The sequence below is a fragment of the Cricetulus griseus genome, assembly GCF_003668045.3.
Source record: "Cricetulus griseus strain 17A/GY chromosome 1 unlocalized genomic scaffold, alternate assembly CriGri-PICRH-1.0 chr1_0, whole genome shotgun sequence".
NCBI lineage: Eukaryota > Metazoa > Chordata > Mammalia > Rodentia > Cricetidae > Cricetulus > Cricetulus griseus.
Window position 1 is genome coordinate 198,584,995 of NW_023276806.1, and position 13,719 is coordinate 198,598,713.

The following is a 13,719-nucleotide window of genomic DNA, read 5'->3' on the forward strand; positions in this document are numbered from 1 at the left end:
GCTCCCTGGTGACCAAGGGTTCAAATAGATGAGTCTATGGGGACCATTCTCATTCAAACTATCACAAATAATGTTATCTTAGTTACGGTTACTATTGCTGTGAAGAGACACCATGACCACCTGGCAATTCTTATACAAGAAAACATTTAACTGAGGTGGCTTACAGTTTCAGAGGTTTAGTCCATTATCTAAATGGACTGCATGGTGGGACATGGTGGCATGCAGGCAGACATGCAGCTGTACCTGAGAGTCTTACACCTTGCACAGGCAATAGGGAATGGTCTGTCTCACTGGATGTATCTTGAGCATAGGAGACCTTAAAGCCACCCCCATAGTGACACACTTCCTCCAACAAGGCCACATCTCCCATAGTGCCTCTCCCTTTGGGACCATTTTCTTTCAAACCATCACTACTCTTTATCGGGATTCCCTTTTCCCTTGCTTTTGCCCATCTCTTTAAATAATCAACCGTGGACATGGAAGACATTAAAACTCTTCATCAAGCTGGGTGTGGGGTAAACCCCTGTAAAACCAGCACTCAGGAGGCGGGGCCGGGAGGATTGCTTTATGTTACAGGCTAGCCTAGTAGTGAATATCAAGTCAGTCAGAGCTACATGTCAAGACCTATCTCAAAACAAAACAGATAAGCAATGGAAACCATTTACCATGCTTTTCCTCCTTTCTGCCTTCCGGCCTATGACGTATGAGATTGTACTCGCTGGCCCGTGGTCTAGTGAGAAGGAAATGGAAATGAGAGCTTCAGAATGCTTTTCTTTGGTGTATGCAGGGTGTGTCCAATAAACAAAAGTCACTGAGAGCCTGGGTCTTATTGTTCTCAGGACAAGAGAAGCCAGGGCACACACCAGGAGCTATTTATCAGTTCCCTGCACTGTGCTGAGTGAAGGGGGGCGGGGCAATGGAGTCATTTAGGATGCACTGTGTGGTTCAAGAATGGGTTTTTAGAGACAGATAAGCTACCAACAAACATCAGCTCTGTCACTATATTATGGTTTTTTAGCAAAAGTTTTGTTTATATTTTGAGACAGTATGACCTTGTAGCTCAGGCTGGCCTTGAACTCATGATAATCTTCCTGCCTCAGTCCCCAAGTTTTGGGACACAAGTGTAAACCACCATGCTCGGCTGATTTTGAAATCCTCTTTATATTATCCAGCTGAATAGCAAAATCAAATGAGCAACCTGACGATATGAAATAGTGGGGAAGAGGTAGGGCTGCTGGAGCCCCAGACTCAGAAACAATGCACAGTTTGTATAAAACGTTGGGAAACGGCTTAGCACTTTTCTGTAAGATTAAACATGTGTTTACCGAATCCCTCCTCAATTCCTCTTTGATCTAACCAGAAAAATGATAACTTCATTCACACAAAAATATGTTTATGAGTGAATACAGTGGCTTTATTTATAACTGCCTCAAAACTGGAAGACCCTACGTGTCCTGGGGTTGAGGGAATAAATGACTTGTGGTACATCCATACACTGGATCAATACTCAATACTCAACAAGATTGAGTAGGTACATCAGAAAGTGTGAGCACACACACACACACACACACACACACACACACCAAAACAAAAACAAAAACAAAAACAAAACCCAACAACAACAACAACAAAACCCCAAAACTTAGCCAGGCCTGGTGGCACACACCTTTAATCCCAGCACTAGGGAAGCAGAAGCAGGTAGATCTCTGTGAGTTCAAGGCCAGCCTGGTCTACACAGCGAGTTCTAGGACAGCTAGGGTTACATAGACTTTTGTCTCAAAAGGCAAACAGACAACAACAGAGAAAACCTTTCTTTTCCCTATTGGGTACCGTGGCTCAGACCTGTAACTCCAACAATTGGGAAGCTAAGACAAGAGAATTACTTTGCATTTTGGGGTATGAATTGAGACCTAGATTTTTTTTTTAAATCCTTTGTCAGACAGTTTCTTCTTCACCATAGCAGCTGTGTGGGATGGATTTATATGAAATGGCACTGTATTCTTATTGGATCCTGGGTGAATAGTTAGCTCTCTCCCTGGATTCCTGCTCTGTCCTCGTTGCTCTGCATGGCCCCAGAATATCCTTTTACATGTCCGAGTCTCACATCAAAACCCCAAAAGAGCTGTGAGTTAGGTGAAACTCAGGTGTTTCCTGCTCTGTTGACAACCTCAACCGCTCCCCTGGCTTTGTGAAAATGCTGGACTCTTGGCGGCATGATTCTTGCTGTTTTTAAAGTACTTTCAAAAACATGCTTCCTTCGTTGGTTATCCCATTCAGCATTTAATATATTCTATCACGATGAGAGCCAAACTTTAGAGTAACGGAATCAAACCACCAAGACAGCCGGGGCCACTGTCTGCCAGGGCAGGATGAGCCAACACGTTTTACAGAAGACCTGCATCCGGTTGTTGCAGGCGGGCCCCCATCTTCTCGCAAGGCCTGTCCTCAAGGCCAGGACATGTGCAGGGGGCCTTACTCCCATGCCAATCCTCATGGGGATTGTGGCAGAGCTGTCAGGCTCTCAGTGGACTTGTCACAACCCCCTCCCACAGTTGACTCCGGATGCTGGGGACCATAGCGACCTCTCCTGCTGCAGGTGAGGGCGAGGGACTCTTTCCAGACCACTTCCTGAATCTGCTTGGGTAAGTTCTTCATTTCTTTGGTCGGAACACAACGATGGCACCTGAGTTGCCATACTGCAGATATAATGTCCCTTTCCCCCTTTGCTCAGTGTGGCAGGGAGAAGGACATTCCCCATTCCTCCTCTGCCTTTCTCTACCTCTCCCCCCACAGACTTTTAGACTTTTCTGTAAAGCAAGGAGGGGGTTGTAGCAAGGGTTCCTGGCCTAGATTGTCAGCCTCACCTCACTTTTATTTTGCTTTTTATTTAGGACAAGATCTCACTATGTATCCCAAGCTAAACTACAACTTACTTTGTAGCCTATGTTGGCCTGCAACTCATGGCAATCCTCCTGCCTCAGCTTCCTAAATGCTGGGATTACAGGCATGAGAGGGTGGCAGTGTTGCCTCCCCAAGCCACTGTTGACCTTCCTGGTATTTGGTGCTACAGCCTCCCCTAGGGGCCTCTAGGCCGAGTCCAGTGCTCCCAAGGGAAGGTAATGCTGTGGATACAGTTCCAGACTGTAGGTAACTAGGCAAAGACCAGGCTGATGCAGGACCCTGGGGTCAGCCAAGACACTATATCTCAAGGCAGAAACCCCAGGCTCTCATTCACTCACAGTGGTGACTGAGCTGGGGTCCCAGTGCACAGTGAGGACTGGAAACAGGTTGACACCTTGGGGGACTGAGTAGAGCAGGAGGAAGCAACACTAGTTGGATGGGGAGGTGTAGAGAGACATTGTAGCCCCACCTCCTAGTAGCCCCTACAGGTGTGCCTGGCCACGCCCATGAAGGCGTGGTCAGGATGGGCGTGGTCAGGGGAGGTCAAGGATGACTCCGAGAGAATTCTTAAGTGGCCACGAACCGGTGGATGCCCCTTCTCTCTGGCCATGCTAGCTTGCCGCCTCCGGGCCCGCTCTGGCTTGCGTCTGGGCTGGTGTTTATCTGAATAAAGAAATCTTAGCATTACGGCCTACGGATCATCTTTGAGCGCACGCAATAGGGAAGTGAGACTTCCTCGTGAGGTACCTTTGGACTGATTAGGCAAGGATAAGGCAAAGCCCAGAGGGCTTGAAGGAGGTTTCTCTCTGGTGATTGAGGCCGATTTTCCCCTTTCTCCTCCTCCTCAGCATCCAGGCCTCATTAGGCCCTCACCCCAGGAGAAAACCCCAGGTCACAGCAGGTTGCTTGTACCCTGTAACCTGACATGAGGGAAGGCCTGTACTTTGGCAAGTAGAGTGGAAGGGTAGGGCTCTTTATAACCCTGAGGACCAACTACATCTCCAGCCTTTTCTTTTTCTTTTTGCTTCCTTCCTTCCTTCCTTCCTTCCTTCCTTCCTTCCTTCCTTCCTTCCGAGGAAAGACCTCACTAAGTTACCCATTCTATCCTTGAACTTCCTCTGTAGCCCAGGCAGGCATTGAACTCCTACTTCAGCCCCACAAGGAGCTGAGGTCACAGGTCTGTCCCGCCAGGTCTTGTGAGGGTCCAATTACTCGTTGGAACCTGAAAAGGAAGGCCTTCCCCTTCCTGCCTTCAGACACCCTTTGAACTGTGAAGTCCCTACAGCAGCCTGTCTGTCCCTAGGCCAGGCTGTGCTGTGGCCATTGAGTGGGGCCTGCCTGATGCTCCAGTCCCACACTGCAGTAGCAGAACTGTGTTTCTGCTCCTGAGCTCTGAGCAAGAGGCAGAGGTGGGGGTGAAGGACAGGATAGGTTTTTTTTTTTTTTTTTTTTTTTTTTTTTTTTTTTTTTTTTTAAAGCTCTGTTAATGTCAGGGCCTCCCAGGCCAGGGAGACGAGTAATCTGCACATTGTTTACATTTCTTATGAGGCCAGATTGGGAATGGTTGGAAACAAAGCAAGAGAAAGTGGGCAGAGCTTCCTTAAAACAACAACAACAGAAAGACTCCTGGTACTGGAGTGGCCCTGGAGAGAGGGGAGGGGCATCTCAGTGGGGGACCCCATGCAGAGGCTGGTGTAGCCTTGGTGAAGCAGCTGTCAAGGTCTTAGTCTAGATTTATTCTGCACCAGTGGCCCCTGCCAGGGAACAGGCTTCTCTGGGATGGAGATTATGCACAGTTGGGTGAAGCTGGGTGCAGCTTGTAGACTACCCCAGTGTCAGGGCGGGGATGTGGAGGAGAAAGAGAAGTCACAGGGCTGGTGCTTGGGTCCTGTTGCTCCTGTCTCTTTCCATAACTCAGACACGAACAGAAGGCAGGAGGGAAACCCAAGTTTGGGGCTCTGTGAACCTAAGTGAACCTCTAATCTCTGGCCCCTACTCCCCTCTCGTCTGACCTTGCCACCTCCTCAATCAATGTCTGTTGCAAGTAGATAACTCCTTGACCTTGGGGTACTTGGGGAGAGGGTAGCCTATGGCAATCCACACGTTTTTGTTTTTGTTTTTTTCACTCACCCCTACCCTCACTGTCATCTACTTTGTCCTAAAAGAGCTCCAGTCACTCTTTCTTGCTGTTGCTGTTTTCTTTTGCTTGAGACAGGTTCTCATTTTGTAACTGAGGCTCTCCTGGAATTGACTATGTAGCCCAGGCTAGGATTCAATTCAAGGCCACCACTCTGTCTTCGCCTTCCAAGCATCAGGCTTGTGGGAGTTGAGCACTGTGCCTGGCACTCTTTCTGTCTGTGTAAACTCTCTTCTGGCTCCAAGTGCTCCAAGATGCCACACCTCAGGATCCCTCAGTGAAGAAGGAAGCAGAGCGACCCCATCAGTCCAGTAGACCTGCATTAGGTAGCAAGCAGTTCCTCGGGGATCTTGACTGCCTGCTGCTTCTCAGATCTGTGGCCACCTCCGAGCATCAAGGTGTGTGTAGTGGAGAGCTCCCATGCTTCCCTCACTCTACTGGAGGAGGAGAGTCTTCTCCCAGGTGTCGTGTGTGTGTGTGTGTGTGTGTGTGTGTGTGTGTGTGTGTGTGTGTGTGTGTCCCTCTCTGGTGATGCTGAATGGCACACACTCCCTGCACTTTCTGGCTTCTTCCTTCACCATTGCCTTGCCTCAGCACACCAGAGCCAGTCTATTGCTCCTGCTCTGGCAGACTCTCTCCCTTCTTCGATTCTCCATACTTTCTCCATTGATGCTCTGTACCTATTGCGTGTCTGGACACACGGCACCGGGGCATGGTTATACCGGGGCAAGGCTGAGATCTGGGCAATAGGTAGACTGAATTCTAGTCTCAGCTCAGAGATGATCACAGGATCCTCTCCCAAGGTTTCAGCACTTTGGTTTTTTCCGGTTACAGAGACGTGACCTGCCTGGCCGGCCCTGTGGACTATGGAGTAGAGATAATTCTCACACACTGTGAGGAAGCAGCTCCCAGCCCGCTTCCTCACACCTCCTTGGCATTTTCACTTGTGTGCCTTCCTTGGATCATCCAATCTGAGCTGCTACCCTTAATCAAATCCTGAGTCTCCTTTAAGACCCAATCTAGATCTTTCTTCTCTACAGACCCATCCCTGAGGATTCTAGCTGGAGGTATTAGCCTTGTCTTTCATATCCTTTGATGCTCATAGCTGGCCTTACGCAATAGGCATATGAATCTTTTTGTTTTGTTTCTATTTTTCTTTCTTTTCTTTTTCTTTTTCTTTCTTTTTTTTTTTAAGATTTATCTATTTACTAGGTATTCAGTGTTCTGCCTGCATGTATGCCTACAGACCAGAAGAAGGCACCAGATCTCATTACAGATGGTTGTGAGCCACCAAGTGGTTTCTGGGAGTTGAACTCAAGACCTCTGGAAGAGCAGCCAGTGCTCTTAACCTCTGAATCATCTCTCTAGCCCCTTGTTTCTGTGTTTCAAGACAGGGTCTCTCTGTAGCCTTGGCTGTCCTGGAACTCACTCTGTAGACCAGGCTGGCCTTGACCTTGGATATCCTCCTGCCTCTGCTTCTGCTGGGATTAAAGGTTTGCGCCACCACCACCTGCCTTCAAGGCAGGAAGGAGGGAGGGAGTTTCAGTTTTGCTGTGTATTAGAGGATGGTGTTTAGTTTCGGATCCTATTGGTAGAAGAGTTGTCTCACAATAGGTGGTAAGGGAAAGGGACCCATGGTAAAAACGACCAGTTCCTTATGTATGTTACAGGTGGAATAAATGTTAGAGTTAAAAGGGAATCTTTTTTTTTTTTTTTAAGATTTTATTTATTTATTATGTCTTCTGCCTGCATGCCAGCAGAGGGCACCAGATCTCATTCAAAGTGGCTGTGAGCCACCATGTGGTTGCTGGGAATTGAACTCAGGACCTCTGGAAGAACAGTCAGTGCTCTTAACCACTGAGCCAGCCCCTAAAAGGAAATTTCACCTACCTCTGTCTGCCATGTGGTGGTGAGGGAAAGATGTCCCCCCCTCACCAGCTGCAGCACTCGGAAAAAGTGGGCCCGTACCTCACCTGGGCAACACAGTAGAGCCGGCCCTGATCATGTAGGTGTAGGAGAGCAGACTCTGAGGGCCTGAAAGCAGTAGAACTGGCCCCGCCTCTTACAAGGGGTAAACTGGCCAGGGCAATGCTGGAGAGCTCCCCCTAGTGGTGAGGACAAGCGAGAGCTGGCAGGCTGACCAACCCTGCAACTACCCAGGCCCAGAACCAGGGTTATGAGTTGGGCCACCCCAGGGTCCACCCCATCTGTGATCTGCTGGAGCATGTGAAAGGACCGGTCCTCCAGACTGAAAGCTGCAGAAGTTCCATGACACAAGGCCACAGCAAGATATCCAAGAGGAGTTCCAGGGACGGCCCAGCATTGTTAGTGTAGCAGAAACCAGGAGCCCCAAACCGGACCAATCACTGTCTGCAATAAACACTTGCAAGCAAAGATATATGGATAAAAGCATTTGCTGCATGACTCACAGTGCCATACTACAGCTTCCAGGACAAGACTGATTTTTCCCTTTTCCCCTCTTGTTTTATTTTATTGGGGGGAGCAGACATGAAGGGACAGGGAATTGAATGGGATGGAGATATATGATGTGAAAGACACACAAAGAAAAGTTTTTTTTTTTTGGGGGGGGTGAATGTTAAGGTTAAAAGTATGAGATCAGGAACACTACAAATGAAAACCAAAGATGCTTTTAGCTTGGTATGAACTTAGCAGATCTGACGAGTGATAGGTAGGTGTTAAGAAGAAATTCCAGTGTTAGAGGGCTGGCTAGCGAGCTCCCATAAGCCCTCTTTCCCTAGAGAAACCTGCTGGGCACTATTGTTTTATTAGACTCTTCTCCTCCTCTTCTTATTGTCCTTCCTCCTTTTCTTCTGTTTTTTTTTGGGGGGGGCAGGGTAATTCAGGATCTCATGTAGTCCAGGCTGACCTTGAACCCTGTGTGTAGCTGAGATTGGCCTTGGGCTCCTGATCTCCCTGCCTCCACCTCACAACTGGTGAAATTATAGGCATGTACCACCATGCCTGGCTTGAATGTTATCAGGATTTTGAGACAGTACTCCTCAGATTGCTAGTTCTTCGTTGTGGTAGTTACCTTGTGTAGTTCTGGACACTTGTGGCCTTTACTTGATAGATGGCAGAAACATGCCCCTTCCTCCTTGACCATCAAAAACATCTATAGGCACAGATATAGCACAGCTTGTAGAGGCCTTGTCTAGGATGCATGAAGTAGCCCTGGGTTCAGTGCTAGTTACTGCATTGGATATGCTGGTGCCTGCCTGTATCACCAGCATTTGAGAGGTGGAGGCAGGAGCACCAGAACCGCAAAGCCATCCCTAGCTGCATAGGGAGTTTGAAGCCAGCCTAGGCTACTTGGGATCCTGTCTCAAAAGGAAGGGGGTAGTATCTCCAGACATTGTCAAGTATCCCACAGAGAACCACTGGTCTAGGCATGACTGTGAAACTCTTCCTATGAAATCTGGAGGCCCTCAGGCTAAGCCATCCAATGTGATTATTTTAATGAGTAGTTTGATAGCAAATCACATTTGTAGCCAACAGGCTGGAGATAAGACAGAAACACTCATCGGTGAGCACTGATCTTAGTTACTACTCCTGCCCAATCATTGTGCACAAGTATGTGTCATTCATTCATTTTTTTCCTTATATTCTGTCTACTTCAAGGAAAGGTCCCAACTTTTTTTGTTATCAGAGAACCTGGGTCTTTCGGCCAAGCTGGCCAAGCCTTTGCTGTCAGAGCCCGCCTTACACTGTATTGTGATTTCTAGCTTGTTCTCTGTCCTCTAGACTTGAAGGGCAATGACTGCCAGTCAAAAACCATCATCTCTATGGCACATGTGAGGTACTTAGTATACTAAGTTCAATGACTATGTGACAGAAGTGCTAAAACATTGTGTTCCTTGTGGGTCAGTGATATAGAATTTAACCAAGCCTTTTTACTTTACAATAGCCTTTGCCCGGGTTTATTTAGGACTTACTCTATAGCCAGGAACTTTACACATGTTCCATCATTAATCACAAAGCAACTTTATGAGGCAGAATGAACCCCCTTTTTAAAGATGGGAGACATTAAGGCTCCTCTCAGCAAGGAGGTGGGGGAGTAAGGGAACCCCAAGCCTTCTTCTTGATGACTAGAATCTACCCCTCCCATTTCTCTTTCAAACCCAACATGCACTGTTTATACCCAGTGATGGGGTTGTTGATGTAGCAAGAAGCAGAGACACCCATATAACTGCATGCTCTGGTTCAGTCTTTCTCGATTTGCCTTTCTTCTATACACTCAGAAAGCTAATGCTAGCTCTTTTCTTCTTTCTTTCTTCCTACTTTCCTTCCTTCCTTCCTTTCTTTGTTTTGTTTTTTGAGACAAGGTTTCTCTGTAGCTTTGTAGCCTGTCCTGGAACTCACTCTGTAGACCAGGCTGGCCTGGAACTCAAAGAGATCTGCCTGTCTCTGCCTCCTGAGTGCTGGGATATAAGGTGTGCGCCACCACTGGCCAGCAATCACTTTCTTTTTAAATGGTGCTTTTAGATTTATTTTATTTTTATGTGTCTGAGCATTTGCCTGCATGCAGGTATGCACACCATGTTTGTGTCTAGTACCTGTAGAGGTCAGAAGAAGAGGTCAAATCTCCTAGATTTGGACTTACAGATGGTTGTGAACCACCATGTTGGTATGGGAACCAAACCCAAGTCCTCTACAAGAGCAACAAGTGCTCTTAACTGCTGAGCCATTTTCCAGTCCTCCATAATGGTATCTTTTTATTTATTCTTATTTTTTTATTTTTGGTTTTTCAAGACAGGGTTTCTCTGTGTAGCTTTGGAGCCTATCCTGGCACTCGCTCTGGAGACCAGTATCTTTTTATTTTATGCTATTTTATAAATTTATTTATTTTGTGACAGGTTCTCTTTCTATGTAGTTCTGGCTGTCCTGGAACTCACTATGTAGACCAATCTCTCAAATCACAGAGATTCCTTTGCCTCTGCCTCCCCAGTGCTGGAATTAAAAGTGTATACCCAGCCCATATGGTATTCTTGAGGGACAAGATTTCACATGTGGCTAGGAATCAGAAAAAAAAATTGGGGGGAGGGTTTTGAGACAGGGTTTCTCGGTGGCTTTGGAGCCTATCCTGGAACCAGCTCTTGTAGATCAGGCTGGTCTCGAACTCACAGAGATCACCTGCCTCTGTCTCCTGAGTGCTGGGACTAAAGGCTTGTACCACCACTGCCTGGCTAGAAGGAAAAATTTAACAGAGTCTCACTCCATAGCTCAGAGTGGCCTGGAATTTACTGTGTAGCCACAGCTGGCCTTGAACTCAGAATGATTTTCCTTCCTGGGCTTTCTGAACACTGAGATGGAAAGTATGAGCCATAAGGTGGTTTGAATGAGAATGACTCCTACTGGCTCCTACATTTGAATGCTTGGTCCTCAGTTAGTGGGACTGTTTGGGAAGGATTAGGAGGTGTGGCCTTGTTGAAGGAGGTGTGTTGCTGGAGATGGGCTCTGAGGTTTCAAAAGACCACACCAGGCCCAGTATCTTTCTCTCTGCCTGCTGCTAGCAGGGCAGGATGTAAAGCTCTCAGCTGCTGCTCCAGTGCCATGCCTGACTGTTTCTTGTCACTACGTATGATCATGGACTAACTCTCTAAAACTGTAATCAGCCCCTCCAGTTAAATGCTTTATGTTATATGAGTTGCTTTGATGATGGTGTCTCTTTACAGCAATATAAGTAAGACAAGTCACCACATCTGGCAGAGAGAAACCACCTTCTGATTCTGTGTGTGTGCACGTGTGTGTGTACGTGTGCTCCTGTGTGTGTGTCAGTGTGCGTGTAGAAAAGGTACCAAGAAGAATTGGAACAGCAAGATGGTTCAGCAGATAAAACATTTGCTGCTAAGCCTGATGACTTGAGTTTAGTCCCCAGAACCTGGTGAAAAGGATAGAAGCAACTCCCCAAAGCAGTCCCCTGACCTCCACATGTCCACACGTGTGCTATGGTATGAACATGCATGAACACACACACACACACACACACACACACACACACACACACACACACACACGTGAAAAAGGAGGGGAAGAAGAAGAGGAAGAAGTTGTTGTTTAAGAGGTGACTAGTTCGGCTGCTAGAGTACTTGCTTAGCATGCACAGCACCCTGGGTTTTGATCCCTGTACCACAAAAACCCGGCAGGATGGTGTAGACCTGCATCCTCAGCACTCAGGAGGCAGGAGGATCACAAGTTCAGGGTTATTCTTAGCTATCTAGCATCCTTAACTACCAGCCTAGGATACAGGAGACCCTGTTTCAAAAACAACAACAGGGCTAGAGAGATAGCTCAGGGGTTAAGAGCACTGGCTGCTCTTCCAGAGGTCCTGAGTTCAATTCCCAGCACCCACATGGTGGCTCACAACCTTTCTGTAATGAGATCTGGTGCCCTCTTCTGGCCTGCAGGGATACCTGCAGACAGAAAACTGCATACATAATAAATAAATAAATCTTAAAAAAAACAACAACAAAATTATAAAACAAGACAAAGAATTAAGTAAACCAGAATCAGAAACACAAATGCCTGCATACTGTTCTCATATGCAGATTCTAGGTTAAATATACATTTGCGGGTTTAATCCCAGCACTTGAGAGGCAGAGGCAGGCAGATCTCGGTGAGTTCAAGACCAGCCTGGCCTATAAAAGGAGTTCCAGGACAGCCAGGACTGTTACACAGAGAAACTTTGTCTCGAAAAACAAACAAGAAATTATATGCGTGTGTATAAACAAACATGTGTGTGTTACTTTGTATTCTAACTTAACAAATAAGAACCTGACAATACTAGAATCTCCTTTATGGAACAGATTGAAAGATCTGCTTTACACAGGCGTGGTCCTTGCAGGCCTATAATCACTGCACTTGGGGAGACTGAGGCAGAAGGACTGCCAAGATTTTTTTCTTTTTTTAAGATTTATTTATTGTGTGTACAGTGTTCTGCCTGCATGTTGCCTGCAGGCCAGAGGAGGGCACCAAATCTCATTACAGATGGATGTGAGCCACCATGTGGTTGCTGGGAATTGAACTCTTAACCTCTGAGCCATCTCTCCAGGCCCCAGGACTGCCAAGTTTAAGTCTGTTTCCTTTCTTTGTTTTTTATGGTACTGGGTCCCACAGAACAGGCAAGTACTCTACTACAGTATCCCCAGCCCTCTTCTCACTTTTTATTTGGAAACAGGATTTCAGTAATTTGTCTAGGCTGGTCTTGAACTTGTGTTCCTGTTGCCTCAGTCTCTGGAATAGATGAGATTACAGTCCTGTGCCACCCTTGGTGGTCATAATTCTGCATTCTTTGATTCTTTTAAGATTCACTTATTTATTATGTACACAGCATTTTGCCTCCATGTAAGTCTGTAAGCCAGAAGAGAGCACCAGATCTCATTATAGATGGTTGTGAGCCACCATATGGTTGCTGGGAACTGAACTCAGGACCTCTGGAAGAACAGTCAGTGCTCTTAACCTTGGAGCCATCTCTCCAGCCTTTTTCTTCTTCTTTTTCTTTTTCTTTCTCTTTTTTTTTTCTTTTTAGACAGGGTCTTACTGTTTATCCCTGGCTGAACTGGAACTTTCTTTATATAGTCCAGACTGACCTTGAACTCACAGAGTTTCTCCTACCTCTGCCTCCCGAGTGTTAGGATTAAAGGCTGTCCTGGTTAGGATTGCTATTGCTGTGGTGAAACACCACGACCAAAAGCAAGTTGGGGAGGAAAGAGTTTATTTGGCTTACACTTTCACATCCTAGTCCATCACTGAAGGAAGTCAGGACAGGAACTTAAACAAGATGGGAGCCTGGAGGCAAGAGCTGATGTACGGGCCATGGAAGAATGCTTTATACTGACTTGCTCCTTGTGATATTTTGTTTGTGATCTAACAAATAAAGCTTGCCACACTAGTTAGCCATAAACTCCAGGCAGTGGTGGGTACATATCTTTAATCCCAGCACTCAGGAGGCAGAGGCAGGCAGATCTCTGTGAGTTCAAAGCCACCCTGGGCTACAAGAGATTCATCTAGTCTAAAAGAGAAACATCCAGCTGGTGGTAGCTCACACCTTTGATCCTAGTACTTAAGAGTCACATCTCATTAATCCCAGCACTAGGGAGGTGGAGACAGGAGTGATACGGCTAGGCAGAGAGAGGAATATAAGGCAAGAGGACACAGGAGCTTGTGGCAGAGGATTCGTAGGGACAGGATCATCCCTACTGGTCTGAGGATTCAGTAGAGGTAAGAGGTCTCTTTTGTAGATGGCTCCTTTATTTCTCTTACCTTATGCGTCTACCCCAATATCTGATTCCAGGTTTTTATTAAGACTTATTAGAACTCACCCTACAGCTCTTCATTTGAGTAAGTGCCTCTCTAAGATCAGGCTATAGGGCATTCATTTCTCAATTAGTGATTGATGGGGCAAAACCCAGTCCATTGTGGTGGTACCACCCCTGGGCCGGTGGTCCTGGATTCTGTAAGAAAGCAGGCTGAGCAAGCCATGAAGAGCAAGTTTAGTACCAGCAGATCATCCAATGTTTATCATTTGTTCTTGAGATGTCAGATGTTTGAAAAAGTATTCAGTGTAAGAATTGTCAGCTGTTTGTTTTCTATCTACCCGGCCTCCTCAAACAAATTGCCCAAAGGCAATAACTATTTTCCTTGCCTTCCTGGAGAGCTGCTCA